This window comes from Echinops telfairi, unplaced genomic scaffold (genome assembly GCF_000313985.2).
Source record: "Echinops telfairi isolate 266 unplaced genomic scaffold, ASM31398v2 ScPeMD7_443;HRSCAF=831, whole genome shotgun sequence".
Lineage (NCBI taxonomy): Eukaryota > Metazoa > Chordata > Mammalia > Afrosoricida > Tenrecidae > Echinops > Echinops telfairi.
In genome coordinates this window covers 70,445,975-70,452,871 of record NW_022104341.1, presented here as the reverse complement: position 1 = coordinate 70,452,871, position 6,897 = coordinate 70,445,975, and positions in this window count along the sequence as shown.

Sequence of the window (6,897 nt, the reverse complement as noted above, 5' to 3'; positions counted from 1 at the left end):
CTTGCTATAACTTTGATATGTATTTTTCTTGATTTTAAACTGTGCAGTATTCCTTTGTTCGAATGGAATAGCCATCTCTTGGTGTACGTATAGATTCTGGAATTCCCATTCTGTGCAATGTTATCCATCGCTGGTTCTGATCTAAGAGTTTAATACCTTTGCACAGACAGTAAGTCACAGGAAAACATCTTTCTGACATTCTCAGCTTTCTTTGAAGAGCCATCCAATGTCAGTAATGATAGCCCTTGTTCCATGTTCACTTCTGAACTCACCTTAAACTTCTGGCAGTTTTCCTGTTGATGTATTTCTGCAACAACTTTTGAATTACCTTCAGCAAAATTTTACTTGTATGTGAAATATAAATACCAAGTGTTAAATGCTAAGTCAAATTTGGGACAACTGTCTGGTTTTGACTCTCATGTTAAAGACCTAAGAAAGACATTGAACCCTTTTAGGTCTTCCTTTCGTCCTCTCCTAAAGGAGAACACCAGAATGCATAATCTGTAAGGTCCTTTCAAAACCCCAACTCCACTGCCATTGAGGGATTAGGGTCCATGGCGACTCCCTATAAGGTTTCCGAGACTGTAAATCTTCATAGCAGCAGACCCTGATCGGTTCCTCCTGCAGAACCTGGTGGGTTTGAAAGACCTTGAAGTTAGTGGCCCAGTGCTTAACCCTCAGCACCACTAGGATCGTTGTAAGGTCCTATACAACTTTAAATTTAACTGATTTAAAAAATTAATTCTAAAAATGAATGTGCTTAATTGTTCCTTCTACTATAAGAGAAATTTGACTTGTCAAAGATCAGAGCTGACATGTAGGTATGACGGAGCAGAAGAGGGAGCTGCGTTTCTAGGATTAGAATGGTAAAGACTACATCTTTACTAAGTCTTTGTATGCTCTAAATACTACTCTAGCTATCACCTTGATCTTACTTATTCTGTCAAGTCATCATCGGAGTTTGGTGTTACCTCCATTTTGCCTGTGAAACGCATGAGAGGCGCACATGGTAGGCATCTTCTCCCACAGTCACAGAGCTCGCAGGTGATAAAACTGGCGATTGAATTTGGGAGTTCAAAACTTAGTATACCATCTTCAGAGTTTTATACCTGTAAAGATATGGTTTATGCATTCATAGATATTCATTAAAGACGGGCAATATGATTTAAATGCCTTTGATTTAGTCTACATTTAGTACGGGAAAACCAACCTCCATTTAGAATGCCATATTAAATTTTATTTTTTTATGTCCCTAAATTTTATTTGGATACCCCATTCCTTTCTATTTCTTGTATTATGAATGTGCTGAATTCTGACAACTTTTAGCACAGATATTTTAGAAATTCCAGGTAATATTTCAGTTTGTTTTCTTACAATGAGAGTAACTTTGAATAGCAGACTAAAAATAATGTGTGAAAATGATTTTATGTCCTACAAGTAAAACTGGCATAAGGTGACATGAGCCGAAGGTAATTCCATTTATACCACACATGAGGAGGATTTCAAAAGTTTGTGGGGGGAAAATCCATTATCGTTTAATTCAGTTTTTCACAAACATTTTGAAGCCCCCTTGGGAAAGTCATTAAACTTCTCTGAGCATCTGTATCCTTTGTAAAATAGCCAGAATAACAACAATTGACCCATTTCCTTCCTAGAATTTTAATGAGGTTCAAAAGAGTAGGGACCTCCAGAACTGTTTTGAAATAGGTAAAGTGGTATGCAAATAGATGACATCATTGTGGAGGTGGAGTGGTTACCCATTGGCTGCCACTGCAAGGTCGCAGTCCATTCAAAACCACTGGTCATTCCAAGGGAGAGAGACTGGACTTCTTCGCGTGTAAACAGTTACCCTCTCAGATCAGAAACTCACAGGGAGTTGATATGAGTCAGCATTGACTCGATGACAGTGCTTTTTTGGTTTGGTTTTCGTTTTAGTTGTGGCCTTGAGGGATTCATAAGCATGGGGGGTAATTCTTTACTCTGAGTGGGATGTTAACAAGAGCTTCTACTTGGGGAAATGCATTCGGTTCTGATAGCAACATTAGAACAGAGCTGTAATAAACTGCCCCTAGTTTTCGATTGCCTGCATTGAAGAAAGTTGTCAGTGAGGACTTTGTTCTATGGACTACTTCATTGTGAATGTTTACATTACAGCATTCTTTTAGCCAAACCACATAAATGTTTGTTTTCCCAGAAAACGAATAGACTAAGAAGGAATAGTAAAATAGTGAAGTAATAGTGAATGTTCATGTAAGTTCATATGGTTGAACTGGTTTTGCTTGTGGAATTATGGAAATTCTAAACAAATAGTAAATAATAGCTCCAAAAATAAAGTGGTATTTCTTCTCAAATACTAGATGATTAATCTTTGAGTCAAAATCATCTTTCTTAGTTCGCTAAATAAATGGTGTGCTGATTAGATTTTGTGACGTAATTTTTTTGATCGTTTACCTGTTTTTCAACATAGGTAATTTCGTCTTTATTTTCAGGATGGGATTTTGTTCCTTTGTGGAATTGTCGGACTTTAGAAAGTAACAGTGTTACAGATGATGGCTCGGTTCAGACCAAGCCCACCGGCAGGCAGCACAGCATCTAGCATAGTGGACATTGGACTTGGGAAAACATTTCATGTAGGACCGTTGTCCTCAACCAGCTGTGAGGCCTCACGCGTGTCTCTAAGAAGGGGAATAGTATTTCTGTTCTCTTTGTGACATGGTAGTGAGAGCTACGATGGCGGGAATGGGGAGTCGGTGAAACCAGCCTCAAAAGTGCTTAACCCTGTGTGCCCCTTAACACTTTATCGATTGATTGGCGAAGGGTTACACAATAATTTAGGTTTCCATATAATTTTGGCCTCAGTTGTCCAGTGACGTTGGTTGTGTTCTTCACAGGCATGAGCACTCTTATTTCCGTTACAAGTGTTCCATGTCTTCTGCACTTTGACATGAACTCTGACTCAGAGTGACCCTGTAAGATAGGATTGAACTGACCCTGTGGGTTTCAAGAGTCTAACTGTTTACAGTAGTAGAAAGCCACACCTTGATGTTGGATTTGAACTGCTGACCTTGTGGTTAGCAGCCCAATGTGTAACTCATTCCAATACCAGGTATTGTCATCTTTTTATGTACTTCGGCCCCAATATGCATTTGAATTGTGGTGCTGGAGAAGAGTATTGAAATTACCAAGGACTGCTAAAAGGACAATCCAATCTGTATTGAAAGAAGTAAGGGCAGAGGGCTCTTAGCTAGGCAAAGGTGGCAAGACTTCATCTTACATACTTTGGACATATTGTCAGGAGAGACCACCACCTCAAGAAAGACATCATGTTTGGTCAAAGTGGAGGGACCGCAAAAAAGAGAAAGGCCTATGTTGGGATGGATAGGCACAGTAGGTGCATCAATGGGCTCAGGCTTAGGCACAATTGTGAGGGTGGCGCAGGCCCATGAAGTGTTGTGCATATAGTCACTGTGGATTGGAGCCGATTCGAGGGCATCTAACAATAAGGCCAAGCTAGCTGAACTATCTGAGAATAAAAAAACCTGCCATCTGTTTCACAGGCCAGAAATTGATTTGATAAGGGAGGAAGAAAAGTTTACTGCCTCCTGTCTTGTTTCCCTTCCTTTGTGAATTAATTTGTCCAGAAAATGATATTTCTAAAGTCACTACTTACCTACGTCCCCTTCTACGATGCTTGCAGTGCATATGCACAAACACAACTCATGCACACACCAGCTCCTCCGGTCGTCATTTTCGAAGCGTTGGGAGGAAGGAGGCCGAAGCGAGGACAGGGGAGAGTGCCCAAAGCAGTGGGTGATGTATTGGTCATGTTTAAGGCCGAGTCTGCGTATAATGGATCTATATATAAGGGTTATACTAAGTAATGAAATAACCTTTTTTTTAAGTATAGAAAATGCAGAATCTGAGTTGAGAATGCCATTCTATCAAACCTGTACTTAATAGATTAGGAAGGATTCTTATAGTTTAGCTGGAACCAAACCTTAGTTCCTGGACTTGCCTCATGTTCTGCTGTTGAGACAGCACTGCTTTATGGTGTTTAATGAAAACGTGTCCCAGTACTTGCCCACCGTGTGGTCCTTGTTAGCTTTCCTTAAAGCATTTTGATGCTACTTTGTAAGGACATCACCATCCTGTGTTCCAAGTTTCTTGTGGCTTCCTTGATATGGGAAATACTTTGTATAGAGTGTCCATTATTTTAATCCAAGAAAGAAGATAACTAAATTTGACCTGGTAGGGGGTTAGATTTGTTAATCTCAGATTTTTTAAGAGATAATAAGTAATTGCGTAATAACAAGGCCCCTAAAATAGTGGATGTATTTTAAAATTGAGAGCAAATCTATTTAATATAGCTAATATATGCAAATATAAAACAAAGCACAATTAGGTTTATATTTCTAATCTTTTACTTAAACGATTGAGTGCATACAGAGAGCAGTGTGTTTACTTTGAAACGTGTTGAACCATTTTATTTTTAGCATGGTGTTATTAAAGAAGAATTTCAGGCACTTCTTAATCTCTGCTAATAATAGAAACCTTCACCTTCTTCTAGGGAACAGCACTGCAGTCTTGCTGAGAGGCATCTTATGTTTAGCAGTGTTTGCTTTTGATAATTTTTGCATGTACTAGTGATGCCTTTATTTTAAAGCATTAACTCGTTTTTATCTGCTCTTAGATTCTTTTAGCAGTCTTTTATGTGGTTGAAGATAATTATCAAATCTTGATAATGATTATGCCTATTTCTGATTGTTCATGTATTAGTTTATTGAAATACATTGGGATTATTTTTTCAGAATCTTGCCTGTTCATATTTTACACATTTTGTATACTATTAAAAACATGTTGAACAATGTTCGCATTCAACCTCTCTGTTTCCCTCTAAATTATAGATTATTTATGAGGCAGTGAAATTTGTCTATTATAATAGAATTTTAAGTTAATATTCCATAAAAATTTCATTTGCTTGTATAGATTCTTTATCTGAAAATACCATACACATTACTTATTTTCATTTTCTTTTTTGAAGTGTGTTTGAGGATAACTTGGTGCTTTACAACCTCAGTGCCATCCATTCGATGCCAGCTCATAGCGACACTGTAGGACAAGATAGAACTGGCCCGTGGGTTTCTGAGGCTGGAATTCGTACCAGGAGTAGAAAACCTCCTCTTTCTTTCTGGGAGTGGTTGGTAGTGGTCTTGATGGCCATGACCTGAGACCAGAAAAACAGAGCTGGGGGGTGCTTGGCTATCATGCCAACTGTTCTCAAAGGGATCACAGTAGAAGGTCCTGGGTAGAGTGGGAAAAAATGTAGGACAAAACTTAGAATGATAAAAAATAGGCCGGGCTGGTCAGATAGAAACTGGTAGAACCCCCAAGACAGGAGTCCTTCTGCACCTTCCCAGTCTGGACATGAGCTGCCTCCCTTTGGCTCAGGTTCCAACTGAACAGTAGACAGATCTCTTATAACAGGAGTAATCGCACAAGGGAATCGCAGACTTTGAAATAATCAAGCATTTGTGATCAAAAGGTGGCATTTTCTCAAGGCCAAAGTTCAGAAGGTTAGGAAAGAGAGGAACGGAAGCAGGAAGTTGGAAGGAGGCAGACTTGTTACCGAGTGGGCCCAGCATTCCCTGAACCGAGAGAGTCTGTGAGGAATGGTTAGATGGAAAACTAATTAGCTCCGTAAACCTTCACCCCAATAAAAAAATGTTTTAGCACAACAGAAGCAGCTATGGAATGTGTTCAGACAGATTCTATTGTTCCTCTGGAGTAAGGACATAGAAGCTGCTCCCACCCCTCCAACTCTTATCTCTGACCTTTGAAATTCCAATTTTCCAGCAACTTAAAATGATCTATCCTCAGGGACTTTTTAAAAAGTAATTGTTTATCTCAAGTATATAAAAAGTAAGTTGATTTCTTTTCTAAATTCTTAATTGACTATGTTTTAAAGAAGTACTAACTTATAATCTAAAGCTCATATAAACACTGGTTTTACCAATAAAACATAATACACTGTAGTTAATTCTCAAAGAAGCTAGATTAAGCAAGTCAGTGCTAAAAAGTCACATTCTTATAGAGCCCTTTTGTGATCTTGCCTCTTAATTCATTATCATTTTATATTTGTGTATTTTCCTCATCAGAATGCAAGTCCTGTGAGAAAAAGGATTTCTTCTACACAACTATGTCTTTTTTTTAACAGTCTTATTAGCACTCATCCATATGCCATACAACTCAATGGTTCAATCATATCAAGAAGAGTTGTACAATCTTTAGCACAATCAACTTTATATTATTTTCTTCTTCCTTATACTCATCGTTATTTGTGTTATTTAAAAACCTTTGGCAAAAGTAAACACAATAAAACATTCCCCAATTCAAGAACTTCTACATGTATAGTTCAGTGCTATTGATTATACTGTTCATGTTGTACAACCATTATTGATATTCCTTTCCAAATTGTTCTAGCCACCATGAATTTAATGCCCATTAAGCAAAAAATTCTTTCTCCTTCACCCATGGTAACCATAGATCAAGTTTGGTTTCTTCTTTCTACCTTTAGTAGTTTTCTTGATACATACCTATATCTTTAACGTGTGGAGCAGTGTCTGGGAGACCTGAGATTCTCAGCAGTATTTGTCGAATGAATGAATGAGCACAGACTAGTAAGGAGTAAAAGCAAGGGGGATAAATGTCTGCAAGGATATATGAGTTCATTTTTCTCAATTAAAATTGAGCGCATGCCTGATCTGACCCAGCCACGCCGAGGCAAGGCACTGGGGGGTGCAGCGGAACAGCAGGGGAGGAGAGTAGCAAGATCCCCAGGGAATGATGAGGGTGGACATTGGAGACAGGGCATGGTGCCCCAACAGGCTAGACTGGAAA